We start from the raw sequence: 19,560 nt of genomic DNA, 5'->3' as shown, positions 1-19,560 counted from the left end.
TAACATGCTAATTAATGAAGAGGTTGAATGCTATAGTCATAATGAGAAATATTGTAGGCCTGAAATGTTTTAACGTTGATTTATACGTACATGTCTGGGCTGAGAAATGTTGCAAGCTTTTTCTTTTTAGAAGTCTATGAGAGTTGGGTTCTTGGCTGCAGATATCAGTCTGCAAAGGAAGAGGGGGGATCCAATTATAAATGAATGAATAGAGGTCTGTTCAGTAGACGGCCCAGACATGGAGGAGGGTTCTGGAATGTTTAAGGGGTATCAGCGGGCCGGAGAAGAGTCTGAGAAGCAAGGTCAACTCTAACGTATGAGGCCCAATACAAAGCATCATGGAAAAAGCCAGAAGCTACACCACGTGAGGGGCGTCTCGCAAGGGGCGTCTCAAATGTTGTTGACTGTTTTTGTATTAGGGACAGCACCCCTGGGTGGAGTTAGAGCAGATACCTGAGGACCCTCTAGAGAGCGGATGGGTAGGCAGAGAGGGGTCATGACTGGAGAACTATAGGTTTTCACCAAGAGACTTAGAGTGGGTGACTTCCCTTGGGGGTCATTCACTGCTGACACCTTTGTTAGTTGGGACTTGGTTAAGTAGGGATACCATCTAGAGCAGGGTAGGGACAGCCTAACCTGTGCGTTTTCCTCCAACCTAAATGAAGGAGAGATATGCGTCAATGCTGATAGCTTTATTATTCTTAGAACTTGTGTTAGTGATTTCCGTTGCTCGTTTGAGGGCTTTCCGAGAGCACATGTATGTAATTGGACCTGTGTATCTCGTGAATCTCATTCTGAGATGCCTGTATTTGCAGCTTATCATATCTTTACAATAAACTTTTGAAAGCTAGAAGTTGTTTGTGATCTTTGGGAGCAGAGTCCTTTATTGGGTGAACTAATTTGGAAATAGGTGCACTTTCTTTCCTCACAGACAGGCAACAAAGGTTCAGTCGACCAGAACGAGGTTTGGATCAATAGATATAAGGTATCGATCAAAATCTCGCCCTTTCAGTTGGTAGCTATAGAGGATGGTTGCCTTCTTGAGGACGGTGACCTAGGCCAGGTTAGCTTACCCCAAGGCCCCTAGAGATCGATGATCGGAAGAACAGCCCGCTGAAGAAGATCCGGATGACGTGAGACAGAAAAAGCAGCAGTATCGGTCGAGAGTGAGTATAAAGGGTTATGCGTGTTAGATTGCGGTGTTTTGTATTGTATCTATGTTGTAATGTCTGGCGGAGTTGAATGTCTGTAGAGTGACTGTGGAACAGGTTGTGAGCGCGCGCAACCGGTGGAAATCTTAAGTTCAAGGAGAGCTTAAGTGGTCCGGGTGTATCGGACACCCAGAGTAATTGTCAACTAGTGTGAAGGGGGTCATGAGGTACCATTGATCACCCGAAAGACCGAGATAGGGGGAACGTAAGAGTGAGTGCGTGAGTAACGGACGCTGGTCGGAAGTTACTGTGTGTGTAAGCAACCTATCAGAGAGACGATAGACATTTCGTCAGTTGTGTTGACAATTACAGATAGACTGTGGACGTACAGTCGAGAGAAGTGACCGCTTGGTCGGAAGTAGTCATTTTTCGGTGTATGAATGGGACGCATGCATAACCGGGAGACGAGTTGAGAAAGGAGGGGTGCTGCTGCGAAGCGGAGAAAAGTGACGTCAGAAAGGGTCGCGACGTGATTGGCCGACCGGAGAAAGACCGCGCTGCGATAGGCCAAGCTAGCAAAGCCGCGACAGGATTGGTGGATTGTCATCAGGAAGTAAACAGAGTAGCGAGGCTGGATATCGTGCGCATAATTATGAAGTGTTTTAAATGGCTGAAAGCGGTGTTTAGAAAAGAGAAGCGGGGATCGTATGAAGGGGAAGAAGCCCCGCCGGAGGGTACGCCAGCTCGTTATATGGCAGTGAATGTTGGGCTGCATACGATCCTTTGGATATCAGAGTGGAGTAAGATTACTGAAGGAAATGAGGAACTGACGTTCCCGAAGTACGGGACGTTCAGATTAGAGGTGTTACATCGATTAAAATCAGTCATGACCTCAATGAGACCTTTGCCTAGACCAACCCAGTTTGAAGCTCTTGATGCATGGATTAGGGCAGCGCATGAAAAGAATATGAACAGACGACAAGAAAGGGTGAAACGATCGGTAAGGGCAGTGCAGGATGCCAGGTGGGATGCGGATGCTAAAAGATGGAGAGTGCATAACATGGAAGTAAATAAACTGTACCCAGTGTTAGAGGTACCCGTAAATAAAAGTCCCCTGGAAGAAGATGATGAGAGCGAAACAGAGGACAGCCTGATAAACAGATTATTGACAGACAGGCCACCCCCGTATAATAGAGCAGGGGGAGAGGTCGAGCATAAAGAAGGAGAAAAGGGGGGCAATGCAGGAGAGCATAGACCGCTTCCCAGTTCAGAGTGGGATCCTGAGGCAAAGAAAGAGCTGTCCCAGCCTAGTCAGGTGCAACAGGTAGTCGGGAGGTTTGTGGTACAAAGAGCGCCGGAAACGGAAAGCGCCACATCCTACCCATTACCAGATGCACTACAGGTACCTGTTACCATAGGTCCTATAATATCGATATATGACCAAGAGAGAGCAAGAGGGGAAGAACGGGTACGGAAGGACAGAGAAAGAGCAGAGAAGGCAAGAAGGAACGATACGACCAATTCCCCAAGTCAGATACCGATACCCAGAGAGTGGAGCACCCCGATGCACACAGCAGGGGACCCAGGAGGAGATCCTGGGGGCCCTAGATGGCCAATGGATCTGAGGGGATCGGGACGAAAATCCTTTCAAGAGCTAAATGAGTACATGAAGCAGTGGGATGAGGCAGTGAAGGCTCAAAAGAACATCATAGCTGCGGAAGCTGAAAGGGAAAGTCAGGACAGCCGAGCTCGGACTCACTGCGGGGCTGGGGAGAGCAGCCCGGAGTGGGACTGTAGAGGGAGTAGGGGAGTCACCCATTGGGCCCGGAGAGGAGATGGAACAGACCTGGAAAACAGGGGCCCCGGGAGTGAAGGGGTGGCGCGCCCAATACTCAGTGAAGGGGAGAGGAGAGCGCAAGAGTACAGAAACAGCTTTAAGTGTCCACACTGTGTGCCCGGCACCAGAGAACTGAATGGGAGTTGTGAGAGGTCGCACCATAGTCCCTGTGATGACGGGAATGAGCGCAGCCCAGGGAATATGGGGAACCAGGAAGGATCGTATCAGATACTGAGCGATACTAGGCAAAGAGAGAGTAGAGAGCAGAGGGAAAATAATAGAGAGGTGTGCGGTGATAGGAGAGAAGAAGAAGAGAGTGGGCAGAGCAAGGATAGGGGTAACAGGCCCGTGTTCCATCACCTTCCAAGATCGGATGGCCGAGCATGGGACCTGGAGAGATGGGAGCAAGGGAGGGCACCCATTAACTCTCCCGAACCCAAACGTAGAGCTCGAAGTTGGGATGGTAGGGAGACCAGTGAGCCCCCTTCGAAAGACATATTGCGAGCTGAGATAAAAGCCAAGAGACTCGATGTCACCAGTTTAAGGTCAGACCTGGATGACATGGTAGATGGTACCCTGCCTTTGGAAAGAATGGAAATGTATGAACAGGATGAAATACTGTATATGGCAAAGGACATTACTCGAAAAGCGAGAGCAGTCCATGAGAAGTTAGTCGAACTAGCAGGCAAATATATGGTGGACTTGTCAAGAACCAAAGCATTACAGGGTAACCACAGGCTACATTATACAGATCGAGACCTAGATGAGAGGAGAACGATTGGGCTGAAAACGCACATAAGGGAACTGATTGCTGGAATAAGGACATGGAGGGCACTAGATAAGTGGGAAGAGAGGTGGTCCAAGAAAGGGACCGGCAGGAGAAGCACGCTTGGTATGACACCAGGACAGCAGGGAATAGAAGCTTACCCTTTGCGTGAAGTTGCAAATGGGAACTATGTCCATGTCCCTTGGAGTAGGGGAGATTTAGCTGCTTTTACCACCTCTTTCCCCAAATTACGTGAAAACCCAGTGGAGTGGTACAAGCAAGTGGAGAGATTTGTAAAAATCTCAAAGGTCCTTTGGATAGATCTGAACACGCTGTTTGACATTGTAGTACCAGGAGATCTGTGGACAGCATGCAAGGTTAGCGCTGAGTGGCCCACAACGGAGCCAGAGAGAGATGCTAAGACTAATGGGCCGTCCGAGATTGTGATGGCAAAATTCGAGAGGGTGATGACTTGGCTGAAAGAGAAAGTGCCAATGCAAGACATAGATTGGGTCAGAATAGACCGAACAAGACAGGAACCCAAAGAGACAGTTCACGAATATTACGAGAGATTGCTGAAGGCGTTTAAACAGTATAGCGGCTTGGATGTAATGGATCCAAAAGACATAGGGCAATTTGTGTCCAAGTTCGTCCTGGGACTGAGACCGGATATTAGTTTAATGATTCAGCAACACTCGATTTGTTGGCAAACTAAACCCCTAGACGAAATACTGAGATATGCCAGGTACTGCTGTGATGAGATAGACTCCAAGGCTAAGAAACTAAAAGAAAAGTTGATGGTGGTACAGATGCAGGCAGCAGGGAAGGGGGGACAACAGCAACAGCAGCAAGGAACAGGTACAGGAGGAAAGAAGCAGTACAGTCAGAACAAGGGCAATGAGGAGAGTTCCACCTTTAGACCCAGAATAGATATAGCTGCCTTGAAGAAAACGACTAGGTGCCACCAGTGCAACGAGGTGGGGCATTGGAAACGCGAGTGCCCCTACAATGTAGAGATAGGAGAGCAAGAGATGGAGGAAGAAGAGGTCCAAAGCGCGCCTACAAGAGGGGTAACGCCATACCAAGGAAAGGTGCTCAAAGGGGGGGGGGCTCCTCCCCGAGCCCAGTTCCCGCAACCTCCTCGAGTAGGGAGTATGGGTAAGACCTATAGACAAATGCCCCTGTTTGTGGAAGGGGAAGAGTGCTATTATGTGGACCCATTAACCGGACAGAGAGTGGAAAGAGAAGACTGCACCCTCGGGGCAGCCTTGGAGGTGGACCAGAGGGGACCCTATGTTGAAGCAGAAGTAGCAGGGTGCCCTACGACATTTCTGGTGGACACAGGAGCCACTAGATCCACGATCAGATCAGCTGCAGTTCCAGACCTGCCCATGTCTGGAGAGACCATACAGGTGGTAGGGGTCGCAAACAGGAGAATAACCAGCCAATTGACAGAACCGGTACAGGTGAAAATAGGGAAGTACAGCGATGAGCACCAGTTTGTGGTTTGCGATTCAAGTCCTGTGTGTCTGCTAGGGAGAGACCTGTTGTGTAAATTGAATTGTACTATATATTGTACACCTCAGGGAGTGGAGGTATTGACCAATGATGATGACGCCGATTTCAAAGTTGCAAACTCAAGAATATGCGTGGAGCTGTACCCTACTTTAACAGTAGATGAGCTCCCCTGGGACTTGAGAGAGACAGTGGCACCAGAAGTATGGGATTTCACTGGGGAAGAGATTGGATTGGTCAAAGGGGTGGACCCAGTGAAAATTGTAGTGAAACCGCATGCTGAGTTCCCAAGAACACCCCAATATAAATTGACTCCAGAAACGATTGCAGGCATAAAACCCGTGATCGAGTCCATGATTAAACAGGGAATACTGAAAGAAATCGTGGGTAGTCCATGCAACTCCCCGATTATGGGTCTCCAGAAACCAAATGGGAAATTTCGGATAGTGCAGGACCTTCGAAAGATTAATAACATAGTCGTTTCGTGTTGTCCAGTGGTACCGAATCCATCAGTGATACTGTTTCAGATTCCATTCCAAGCTGAGTGGTTCACTGTGATCGATCTTTGCCAGGCTTTCTTTTCGATCCCTCTGGACGAAGAAAGCCATTTTCTTTTCGCATTTAAGCTGGAAAATCGCGTCCTAACATGGTGTCGTATCCCTCAGGGGTATACAGAGAGCCCATCGATCTTTAACCAGCTTTTGAAGAAAAATCTTGAAAGTCTAGTGCTGCCCCAGAAGTCAGTTCTGGTCCAGTACATAGACGACCTCCTTGTGGCGTCAGAAACAGAAGAAGCTTGCAGGGAGGACTCCATTGCTTTGTTAAATCACCTAGCTGCCAATGGGCACAAGGTGTCCCCGGGAAAATTGCAGTACTGCTTGACAGAGGTGCAGTACTTGGGACACAGAATAGAGAAAGGCAAACGAAAGGTGTCACCAGACAGGATAGAGGCGATCATGAAAATGAATGCGCCTAAGACACAGAGAGAGGTCAGGATGTTCCTAGGGATGGTGGGTTATTGCCGACAGTGGATCGTGAACTTTTCACTGAAAGCAAAGCCCTTGCAAAAACTGACGCACAAAGAGGTGAGTGATCCGGTACCATGGGACAAAGACTGTTTGATGGCGTTCTTACAGCTGCGAGAGGACCTGTGTCGTGCTCCGGCATTGGGAATGCCTGATTACAATAAACAATTTTTTCTTTACTGTTGTGAGAGAGAAGGTTGCGCGTTGTCTGTGTTAGTCCAAATCCATGGGAATGCCCGTAGACCAGTTGCTTATTTCTCGGCTACTTTAGACCCAGTAGCCGCAGCGTTGCCCGGATGTCTCAAATCCGTTGCCGCAACGGGTGTCAGCATTGAGAGATGTGAAAATATCGTCATGGGGCACCCGTTAGAGGTGTGCGTGCCCCATTCTGTTGAACTGTTGATGACCAGGACCAAAACACAGCATCTGACCAACAGCAGGCTCACGCGCTATGAGCAAGTTATTCTTGCTGCAGAGAATGTGACCCTCAAGAGATGCTCTGTTTTGAACCCTGCCACCTTGATGCCACTTCCAAATGATATCGAGGATGATGATGAATGTACAGACCATGACTGTCTCGATGTGACTGAACTATGCACCAAACCCAGACCCGACATCGTAGATGAGCCACTGACTGACCCAGACGAAATTTTCTTTGTCGATGGTTCATGTGTAAGAGACGAAGTTGGGCAGTTGAGAGCAGCTTATGCTGTTTGTACAATTACTGGAGTTGTGGAAGCTGGGTGCCTGGAAGGAGTACACTCCGCTCAGGTAGCCGAGATTATTGCCCTGACACGTGCTTGCTTGGCAAGCAATCAAATTCGAGTCACCATATACACCGACAGCCAATATGGGTATGGGGTAGTTCATGATTACGGGCAGTTATGGTCTCAAAGAGGCTTCATGACCTCTTCAGGCTCTCCCATTCGCAATGGAGAGTTTGTGCGCCTGTTGTTAGAGGCATTGCAATGCCCAGCAAGTATCGCAGTTGTAAAGTGCACCGCACATACCAGAAATGAGGACTTTGTTTCGAAAGGCAATAGATATGCTGATGAAGTTGCGCGGTATTGCGCGGAACAAGGTTACTCTTTCACAGAGGTGGAAGTGGGTGGAATAAATGTAAGAACTGAATTAGCCATGATACTGGAAACTGTTGATACTTGGGATGAACTGTCAACCATGCAAGAAAACGCTCCTGATTCTGAAAAAGAAACATGGGAAAAGGCAGGATGTGTAATGGGTGAGACCCATTTTTGGGTCTCAGCGGACGGCAGAGCAGTGTTGCCCAATGAGATGGTGAGTCCAATGGCTAGACTCATACATGGTCCCGTACACTTAGGGAGAGATGCTATGCTGAGAGTGTTTAGACAAACTTGGTACAATCCTAAGTTTAGAATAGCAGCAGAAGCAGTGTGCCAGCGTTGTGTGACCTGCCAGCAGCTGAACGTAGGGAAAAGAACACCAGTTGCACTAAGTCACATAGGAAGGTCTGGAGGTCCATTCAATCGAATGCAGATAGATTTCATTGAAATGCCAAGGTGCAACCGCCTCCGCTATGTCCTGGTGGTTGTTTGTGTGTTCTCCAGATGGGTTGAGGCATACCCTACACGTAGGTGCGACACCCTCACAGTGGCCAAGTTACTGCTTAGGGAAATCATTCCGCGCTTCGGGGTGCCGGCCTTTTTGGAATCAGATAGGGGAACACATTTTAACAGCGAGCTTGTGAAGATGGTTTGTGTAGCGCTAAATATTGACCAGAAGTTGCATTGCAGTTACCGACCAGAAGCCTCAGGAATTGTGGAGCAGATCAATGGCACGATCAAGGCCAGAATAGCCAAAGTTTGTTCCTCAACGACCCTGAGTTGGCCTGACGCCCTGCCATTGGTTCTCATGAGCCTTCGTAGTACCCCAGACAGAAGGACAGGGTTGTCACCACATGAGGTGTTAATGGGGAGAGCAATGAGGCTGCCATCCGTCCCAGCTACTGCACTGTTAAATATCACAGATGATATGATCCTGGACTATTGTAAGGGGCTGTCTGACGCCATTCGTTCTGTGTCCCTTCAGGTGCAGGCTGCCGAGGTTCCAGCGTGCCAGGGCCCGTGCCATGACCTGTACCCTGGGGACTGGGTCCTGGTGAAAAAACATGTGAGAAGAAGCTGCTTGGATATTCGTTGGCGTGGGCCCTTCCAGATCATCCTGATCACGAACACAGCTGTGAAGGTGGGAGGCCTGCCCAATTGGATCCACGCGTCACATACGCGAAGGGTTCCAGCACCTCTGGAAGAAACAGCTCCTCTCTCGGATAGACGTCCAGCAGAGGACCGAGAAGCCATAGAGGGGGCTAGCCAAGCGGTAGAGGTGCCAGCGGAAGCAGGGAACGAGTCTGACCAAGCTGAGGACGGTCAGTACAACAGCGAAACAGAAGACGCTACAGAAGGAGAAAGTAGCTGGGAGTACGAGTCAGACCCTGACAGGTCTGAGAGAGAGCGAGAACAGACAAGAAGGAGAAGGAGTAGAAGGGCACGTGGAGAAGCTAATTGGCCGCAAAGAAGGAGCTCTAGCCTGAGGTCAACTCCAGAGTTAACCCTTCCTCCGATATCCGAAGACTCAGACCCAGAAGAAGGTGCTCAGGGCGCTGAAGCACCGGACCGAAGAAGGTCAAGAAGAGTGCGTGTGCCTAACAGAAGATACTCCACTCCTGAGTGGACATATCTGGCGACAAATGTCTGTGAAACCGGAGACAGGGAGGATCCGAGCGGTGGTGGTGTCCAGTTCTGAGCCCATTATCACCGTGGAAATACGACTGTTGGTACCCGGTGTCGAACAAGAAGGGTCACTAACATTCATGCTCCCCAGACCTCCCCGCCTCAGCAAGTTAAAACACATGTTCCTTTCAGAATTGCAATTCCCCGACTTTGGTACAACGATAACAGCACATGAAGAGCACAATCTTCGTTTGGAAATACTGAACTATGCTATTGAAGCTGCAACCACAAACCTGATAGTAGACTGTTAAAGGACTTTGTAAATAGAGCAAGCAGAGAAAGAAGGTTACCTAGCGCCCAGGAAGCAGAGAATTTTAGGGAACTTCCCTTGAGTTGATGGAGAAGGGCTAGGGTTGTCTTTATTGAACTGTTAAAGGACTTTTGCGAAGAAGGTTGTCAGCCTCCAGTTGTGTGGATTCGAAAGACAAAAGGATTAAAAGAGACTGTAAAGGAACGAGAGGAAAAGAACTTTTTGCTAAGATAAGAGAGAGCCATATTGTCTGACGAAATGGAGGCCGGCACCCAGAACCGCAGAGCTAAATGTATGATAGGTACACTAATAGTAGGAGTGATAATATTAATAGCTTTAGTGGTAACAATTTCTTATGTAAAGGGACATGAGGAAGAGGTAAAGGTAACTGATGTGAAATCTGTAGAAACGCTTACACCTACTGTTGCTGGTGAGAAAAGGGAAAACACTCAAGAGAAAGCGTTATTGGCTGCAGAAGCCCGCAGGTTACACGTAGATGAGTCCCAAGGAGACTTTAGGTCAAATGCTTATGCTAAACTCTTATATGAATACGTGGATGCCATGGAGGTTAAGGATTGCTACGTCTGCATGCAGTTGCCGGCGTCTGTAGATGAGGGAATTCGATATCATCACCTCCCGCTGACATATGGCATTACATGTAGCTTATTGCTTAGTATATTTTATGAGAGAGATAGTTTTGAATACTATTTCTCCAATTATGATTCAGTGTTGCCAGAAGTCCCAAATTATAAGCAGATGAACAAATGGGACTACTGGAAGAGTGAAGACAGATTGGCCAAGTTCTTCATTCCTTGGATTACCTTAGATACTTCACATGCCCGTAGAAATAACCTGACATGTAAGGTGTCAGAAGTCGAGAAGAAGTTCATAGGGCAGGTGGATGATCGTTACAGGAGACAAAAGATTTTGAAAAAATCAGGACAATGGAAAACAGATTGGACCGAGGAAGAGAAGGCACACAAGAGAAAGGGTAGTAGTGGTCCAATAGCTTTAGATAAGACGCAGAAAGGAAAGCTATGTCTTCACCGAGCCAAAACGTATTATGAAAATGTATACGTGGGTGAAGTTGACTGTGAACATGCTTTCAATCTAGAGTACTATACTAAGGATTTCCTAAAGGGAATGCAAGTGATTCCAAATGTGTATTTTGTATGTGGAAGAAATGCTTACGTGAGACTACCTGACAACTGGTATGGATCATGTTACCTAGCAATTGTCTTCCCCAAAATATATCATGCACAAGACTTAGTGATCATTGAGGGCAAGACATCTTCGAGGGGAAGGAGAGATGTAGGAGATGCAGAAATGGTTGGAGATGTCTTTGGAGCTATGTTCCCTCTTTTGGGAGTAATCCTTAATGATGTTAAAATTAGACGACTGGCAACAGTTGTCGACAGGTTGTCTGCCAGCACTGCTCAGTCCTTAATGCTGGTAGAAGGAGAGATGCAATCGATAAGGGCTATGGTTCTTCAAAACCGTCTTGCGTTAGATGTCCTATTAGCAAAAGAGGGCGGAGTCTGTAAGGCTTTGAAGGTCCAGGAATGCTGCACTTACATTCCAGACAATTCGAAGCCCCTTGAGAAAGTTATTAGGAACATAACTAATATTCACAAGGAGATCGAAGACTTGAGTAGAGAAAATGTCTGGGAAAAGGTGGGCCACGGAATGAGTACAGTTGGAGGGTGGTTTTCCACCTTAGGCAAAAGCTTTGTTTGGTATATCCTAAAGCCTATCATCATAATATTGATCTGTGGGATTATATTGTGGGGATTGGTGAGGGTATTCAAATGGTACAGAGCAAGAAGGTCAGAAAGGGCCCAAAGAGAGCAGCTGCAGAGATTGGCTGCCATACAAGATAATCAGTACCGGAGCCTGAGGGCTCTGGAAGCGCAGAGAATGCCAGCAATAACTGCAGTCTAAATGTTAGTGATGACCCCGAGAGGTCATCAAAGGGGGGAACTGAGAGAGCGCAAACTGACTTAAATGTATGAGTACATCACACTTATCTGTAGTAAGCACAAATCATGAGGAGAAATGCCATGAGTGCTAATAGTATCTGCAATTATATTCTAAATGTGTAGCTAATATAGAGATTTAAGTAGAAGTGGAACTAATACAGAAATGTGTGACATTATATGATTTTAGTAGATGTGATTATTTCTGAATCCATGTCGTGTAGCTGTTAAAACATAAGATGGTATGTGGTTAAACGCAGAATGTGGTAGGCCTCAGGGCCAGAGCTGCGGAGCTAAAAGGGAAGGTGTTTCTTTTCACGACACAGATTGTATTAATGTTTTGGTCATCGCATTAAATGGGCCATGATTTATAGAAATGTTTACTGAATAATAGAATAAGAATATTAACATGCTAATTAATGAAGAAGTTGAATGCTATAGTCATAATGAGAAATATTGTAGGCCTGAAATGTTTTAACGTTGATTTATACGTACATGTCTGGGCTGAGAAATGTTGCAAGCTTTTTCTTTTTAGAAGTCTATGAGAGTTGGGTTCTTGGCTGCAGATATCAGTCTGCAAAGGAAGAGGGGGGATCCAATTATAAATGAATGAATAGAGGTCTGTTCAGTAGACGGCCCAGACATGGAGGAGGGTTCTGGAATGTTTAAGGGGTATCAGCGGGCCGGAGAAGAGTCTGAGAAGCAAGGTCAACTCTAACGTATGAGGCCCAATACAAAGCATCATGGAAAAAGCCAGAAGCTACACCACGTGAGGGGCGTCTCGCAAGGGGCGTCTCAAATGTTGTTGACTGTTTTTGTATTAGGGACAGCACCCCTGGGTGGAGTTAGAGCAGATACCTGAGGACCCTCTAGAGAGCGGATGGGTAGGCAGAGAGGGGTCATGACTGGAGAACTATAGGTTTTCACCAAGAGACTTAGAGTGGGTGACTTCCCTTGGGGGTCATTCACTGCTGACACCTTTGTTAGGTTGGGACTTGGTTAAGTAGGGATACCATCTAGAGCAGGGTAGGGACAGCCTAACCTGTGCGTTTTCCTCCAACCTAAATGAAGGAGAGATATGCGTCAATGCTGATAGCTTTATTATTCTTAGAACTTGTGTTAGTGATTTCCGTTGCTCGTTTGAGGGCTTTCCGAGAGCACATGTATGTAATTGGACCTGTGTATCTCGTGAATCTCATTCTGAGATGCCTGTATTTGCAGCTTATCATATCTTTACAATAAACTTTTGAAAGCTAGAAGTTGTTTGTGATCTTTGGGAGCAGAGTCCTTTATTGGGTGAACTAATTTGGAAATAGGTGCACTTTCTTTCCTCACAGACAGGCAACAAAGGTTCAGTCGACCAGAACGAGGTTTGGATCAATAGATATAAGGTATCGATCAAAATCTCGCCCTTTCAGGCCCGTGTTGTTTGTGGCCTGACAAATGCTTCCCGTGTAAATGGATTAGGGGTATTTTGCAAGCATTTTTGCTGGCTGATCCCCAGTGGAATGAAGCGAGAGCTGGAGGGCAACGCAGCGTTCTTTATATGTATGAATTCAGCTGCATTGTGTATGTATATTTTTTATGTCTAGCTGAATCGGGAAGACCCAGTAAGTACAACACTATTCCATTAGCCTCAGAGATTGAAAAAGAATCGAAACAGTCGTCAAAAACGCGATTCCTCGACAGTTCCACGGTAGCAGTTGTGGCACACCCTTGTTTAGAAAAACAAAAACAATAATGGGGGGAATACATGAATTAATTTCAGCCAATGCTATTTAATTAAGGTGAAGGTGAAACACAGTTTCATTAATTAAAAATAGGAATCAAACACCTGTTAGCTATGGCACAGAGAAGACAGGCTAAGATTAGGAAAAAGGGCACAGCACTGAGCAGTAACAAAACAATTTAAAAATGAAAACATAAAACCATAAAAATCTTACAACCAATTTAAAGAACTGAAGAAACATTTAAATAATACCATCACATTTATAAAAACAACATTGTTAGAAGTTGGGGTCTCTAGTTGGTAATGGTTTGCACCTTTTTCCGAGTAGGGGCCCTTCTTAATAGTCAGGGTAAGGGGGATCACTTCTAAAATAACCCCTGCTCACCCCCCTTGGTAGCGTGGCATGAGCAGACATGCTTATCTCAGAGGCAGTGTGCAAAGCATTTGTCTACAAATAGAGTAATACAGTGAAATCATTACATTTGGACACCACACCAGTTTAGAAAAGTAAGTAATCTTTATCTAAACCAAACATGACCAAAATGACAAACATCCACAATACAGTAATCAAAATATAATCCTTAGAGGGCAAAAATAGTTCTGTTCATAGCAAACTATGGATGCAACACTTTCAACACAAAGTGCCTTGATGCGTCACAGTCACAAACAAAAACAGCCACAGGGAAGGTGATGCGTTGGTTCCTTACTCTAGGAGAGGTGAAGTGTCGGTTTCTTACTGTGCAGGGAGGTGATGTGTCAGGTTCTTACTTTGGCCTCGGTGTTCTTGTAGACTTTGTGTACAAGTGCGATGTGTTGTGCACTGGAGGTGAGGTGTCTCTTTGCAAGGGTTCGGGACATCTAGCGTCGGTGCTAGGGGGCTGCACAGCAAAGTTTTGTATTACCCTACGGGACACGGCACGGCTTCGCGTCGTCCAGCGTTGGTTCCGTGAGGCATTTCATGGTTTTGTAATGCTTCCCACTGGTTCTTGCAGAGAACAGCTGCAAAACCCACTTCTGAGACTTTTTCACTGCAGGAGGCCCCTCAGGCAAGGGTAGGACTCACAGATGGCATGGTCTAGAGGCATCAGCAGAGTTGCAGGAGCCTTTGGGTCCATGAGACTTCTTAACAGGAGGCAAGCTCTATTTCAAACCCTTGGAGATTTTCCTCAAGCAGGGGACACAGCACAGAGCAAAGTCCTTGTCCTTTCCTTGGCAGAAAGAGCCGTTGTAGCCCTACCCCAGACAGCAAACAGCAAAGGGGCAGTACTCCTTCTCAGTTTCTCCAGCTCTTCTCCTTGGCAAAGGTTCCTCTTGATTCCTAGAAGTGATCTTTGAATTATTTTCTATCCCTGAGACCTCCAACATAAAGAAAGCTCTGCTTCAAGCCCTTGGAGAAATCTTTAACAGCAGGATGATGAAAGCACAGTCCAGTTCTTTCCCTGCCTAAGACAGAAGGAACCACTGCAGGCCAACCCCTCAGCACACAGCACAAGGACAGTACTCCTCCTCCAGCTCTACCAGTTCTTCTTACTGGAAGGTTCCTTAGTTCAGCAGTAATCTAAAGTTTATGGGTAAGGGCCTCACTTTTTATGGCACATATTCCTGTGTTCTCTGGTGGCAGAGAAGCTCTTTGCCCAGCCAAAACCAGTTCTGTCCTCTCTGGTGCAGCTGCCCGGCAGGAGGTGAAGCCAGCATTGTCCAAGGCAGACCAGGCCCATTCAGGTGTGAAATAAATCCCCTCCCCTTGCTCTAAATGCAGCCCAGGTCTATTCAGCTCAGCCCTGACTCATCCAGGAAAGGCAGGATATACACCACTCCCCCCCTGGTGGCCATCGGAGAAAATGCACATCCCCAGCTCGTGTCATTCAAAAGCCAGACAGTTAATCTACAAACCAGCAGAGGCACACAGGATGGTTTAAGCAAGAACATACCCACTTTCTAAAAGTGGTATTTTCAAACACACACTATAAAAATCATCTTTACTGAAGTATGCATCTTAATATGCTGAGTTCAGGCATACTAAACTTTAACTTTCCACCGTGTCCCAATGGGAAGTTGTATTTATAAGATGTTTTTAATAAACTCCCTTTCCGTCCTATGGGACAGTTAGCTTTAAATAGTGAAAAACAAAATAGGCAGTATTTCACTATCGGGACATGCCACAAACATCAGAGTATATCCTACCTTTCACATACACTGAATCCTACCCAAAGGGGTACTTTGGACCTACCTTAGGGTGACTCACATGTAAGAAAGGGGAAGGTTAGGGCCTGGACACTGCGGTGGCAGGTTTGAATTTCAGTTACAGGCAGCACATATGGGTGGCACAATCAATGCAGCAGGCCCACTAGCAGCATTTGATTTACAGGCCCTGGGCACACACAGTGCACTGTATTAGGGACTCACAAGTAAATCAAATATGCCAATCACGGAATCACCAATCAATCATAACAATTTACAGGGAGAGCATATATAATTTAGCACTGATCAGCAGTGGTAAAGTGCCTAAAGTTATAAAACCAACAAAAACAGGTCAGAAACAGAAGGACAAAAAAACAAACGTCTTGGGATAAACCAGCTGGACAAGCCAGGTCTAACACAACCCCCTTCCAGCCTAAAGCCAAGGTAGACTAATCTGTACCTTGATAGACTTCCATGCTTGAGGTGAAAGACCCTAGACCTGGCACACAACAGCGGGGGCACATTCTGGAACTATGCCTTTCTGAACCTAGTTGGATCCCTCGGTCCATACTCCCAGGGCCTACTAAGCTAAGCCATGGGGAACACTTCTCTTCACATGTGGACACCATCTGTGCAGCACCTAACCTTAGCTTGCTCACAGGTGTGTCCCAGCAGGCAGTCAGTACCCACCTGGCCAACACAGTGGTGTGGCCCAGTCCACTCCTGGGGTGTTACTCCTGTCCCCCTCCCAGGGGCAACTCTGTCCACCAGGACAGCAAGCCACAGTGGCCACTGACAGCTGTCAGTGATGAGCGCCAGGCCCCAGGCCTTTAATGATTCTCTAAATTCTGTGGTGTCAGAGAGTGGGGGGCTGTTGCCCCAGGTGCCTGGCGCCCTTTGTCCACTCTCCCTCCTGTCAGGTTAGGGATGACGTCCTGACACTGACCCACCAGCCTAGGGCCTGTATCTTGAGACTGGACATAGGACTGGGATGGGCTCTCCCACACCTGGTCCTCCTCCTTGGGGCTCTGAACCCTCCCACCTGGAGTGGGACCCCCTTCCAGAATCGTCAGGGCACCTGAGAAATGTGTCCTACACAATTCAGCCACAAGTTCAGGGATTTTATCCTGCAACTGGGATCCCAGTCTAGGGTCTGTACCCTTTGATTGGGCAGGGATCAGGGATGACGCTGTTCCCTCCCCACCCCCACCCCTACTGGGGTCCTGCACAGAGTCAGACTGATTTGCATATAGCCATGTCTGAACTGGGGTGGCAGAGTGGGCTAAAGAACGGTGATGGATCAAACCCAGATCTTTTGACTGGGTGTGAGTGTTTGATTGGTTCAGATGCTCCGTCCATCACCACCCCCTTTTGTCCTGCATCCTCCCACCTGCAGTTGTGCCTCCGGAAGACAAACCGGTAGGGGCACTATTAGCAGTCAACCCTCCCACCAGGTCAGCGGGGACACCCTGAACCTGGTCCTCCAACCCAGGGTCTGTACCCTTAGGCTGGTCCTGTGCCTGGCAACCCAGGACTTCTGGAGGAGCATACCAACCCCCCCCGAGGGGAAACACACTCCTCTGGAGTTGTGTAAGAGTCTGCCTGGTACAGGTATCCAGCCTCCTGTCCACCTGACAGAGCATGAAGACAACCCAGGCCGTAAGTGGCCTCGCCATGGTCAGTCCCTGGGGTGCTCTGACCTCACACCTGGCAACCCCTGATCCACTGGTCCTTTCACTGGGGACCTCACATCACTCTCCTGAGATTGGCAAGACAGTGTTTGACTGTCCCTGTCGTTCAACCCACACTTATCTGGGTGGTCTACACACTCACATGCCAGGGCTTCTACCATGAGGAAACCTCTCTCCCTGCACATCTCATCTAGAGTCAGTAGAGTGTTCCTCCCACCGCTAGGAATGTGATCCCCTGTGTCAGTTCCTCAATCCACTTCAGGGACACTGTGCACCACTGGAGCTACCTCATAAACCTGAACCCCCTGGTGTATGTTAACCCCCTCCTTCAAATCAGGTGCCACATCTTTGGGTGTGTGTACTTCTTTCCTAGCACTAAATAACACCTCTTTGCTGCTACCATCTGAGCTGGACTTCACCTCCAGCCCAGCTAAGCTCACTTCCTGAGCTACATACATTTCTTCTTCTTGGGTAAAGCCCTCTAGGGCCTCTCAAGCTCTTCATCAAGCTCTCTCAGCCTCTGCTCACATGCTAGAAGCCAGCTATCTTTTGCTGTTTCTCTCTCACTTTCAGAGAAGTCCTCCTCCTCAGACTGCATTAGTAGTTTAGGCCCCCAGCGGGGTAGCTCATACTGAAATAGGGCCGCTTCTAGATCCTCCCTGGACCTTCTCTTCACAGACATCCTCCTTTCCTTGCAGAACACGCGTAGCTCCTTCATCGTCTAGATGAACATGTGCCAGAAGTCAAGTTACATTTTCTCAAGAATTCACATGTGCAACAACTAACCAGAGTCTCAGTGTCAAAAATACTTCCAGGAGGACACCAGAAAACAGAAAAAGCAGTATGTGGTTGAGTAATAGTCTGCACTATACTAGTAGCATGCACCAATCACTTTATGGAAGGCACAAATGCAAGTCCAGATCCTCACCACTGCCCACCAATGTTAGATGTGGGGCTCTCTAATTGGCAAGGGTTTGTACCTTTGTCCAAGTAGGGACCCTACTTCCTAGTCACAGTGAGGGGAATACACTCCTAAAATAACCCCCGCTCACCCCCTTAGAAGCTTGGCATTAACAGACAGGCTTATCTCAGAGGCAGAGTGTAAAGCATTTGTGAACACATACAATAATACAGTGAAAACACTACAAATGGACACCACACATGATATACTGATCAATAGGCTGTCAGAGGTAGGGTTAAGAAAGGCAGCCCTCAAATTGGTTAAATTATATCTATCCAACATGGTGCAATTTGTACAGACAGGAGCCTTCTCAGGAGTCATGCTCCTTTGTGGGGTGCCACTGGGCTCTTCCTTGAGCCCTATACTGTTCAACCTTTATGTTACCCCCTGGCTAAAATGGTCAGGCAATTTGGGTTCTCAGTTGTCTCTTATGCAGATGATACCCAGCTAGTGATGTCATTCTCAAGTGATGTGGAAGAGACGGCAGATCAATTCAACTGCTGTATGACCCAGGTGAACCAGTGGATGAGCTCCAACTGCCTAAAGCTGAACGGCAGAAAGACTGAGGTCCTCGTGTTTACGTACCGACATCTCCTTTTGGTCACCTAATTAGTGGCCTGCTAGTCTGGGAGATCTTCCAGTCGCAGTCAAAAAGGTGAAGAACTTAGTTCTCACATTTGATGACAATCTGACCTTTAAACACCAGATCAGTATTCTTACCTCTACAATCTTCTTCATCTTAAAGGTAAACAGTGAAGTTAGTCCTTTTATACCGCCGAACATCCTGAAAACACTTGTGACATCATTAGCCCTATCCAGATTGGATTATGATAATGCCCTGTATGTGGTTATTCAAACACAACACTTACATAAGCTGCAGTGTCTTCAAAATGCAGCAGCCATATTGCTGCTGGATATTCCGAGATTCCTGCCAGTCTCCCATGAACTGAGAACGCTACACTGTCTCCCAGTTGAAAAAAGAATAACATTAAATCTCAATTCTTAGCGTTCAAGGCATTGCATGGTATTGGTCCTCAATACCTGAAGCAACACCTGATCCGGTATGTACCCTCCAGAATCCCAAGATCGTCACAGGGCAACTTTTACAGATCCCCAGATTCAAGAAAGCTCAGTGAGGTGAAAAAAGATTCATCCTGGGGACAATTAAAACATGGAACTCGCTCCCGGCTAATATGGCAAACAGCCCAACACTGCTATATTTTAGAAAAGTACTAAAAACATGTATCTTTGCCAACTAAAGGTATGTTTTCCTCCTGTATTGGCAACCATTCTGGGCCGCTTTGGCACTAGCGCCTAGATGACCTTGGGCGTTTTTGCGTGCTTGCAAATTTTCAAATGAAATCAAATCACATCAGTTTACAAAAAAAAATAGTCCTTATCTAAACAAACAAGACCAAAATGACAAAAATCCACAATACAGTAATCAAAATATGACTTTTAAAAGATAAAAATAGTTCAAAGCAAATTGCGGATGCAACACTTTTCACACAAAGTACCTTGGATGCGTCGGTGCACACAAACAAAAACTGTTGCAGGGAAGGTGATGCATCTGTGCCATACTGCCACGCCGGGGTGGTGATGCGTCAGTTTGTTACTGTGCAGGGAGGTGATGCATCAGTTTCTTACTGCGACCCCAGTGTTCTTGCTGGTGTGGCACCCAGATGCGATGTGTGAAGATAAGGGATGCGT

This window comes from Lissotriton helveticus, chromosome 4_1 (genome assembly GCF_964261635.1).
Source record: "Lissotriton helveticus chromosome 4_1, aLisHel1.1, whole genome shotgun sequence".
In the NCBI taxonomy this organism is placed as follows: domain Eukaryota; kingdom Metazoa; phylum Chordata; class Amphibia; order Caudata; family Salamandridae; genus Lissotriton; species Lissotriton helveticus.
This window is presented reverse-complemented; position numbering follows the sequence as displayed.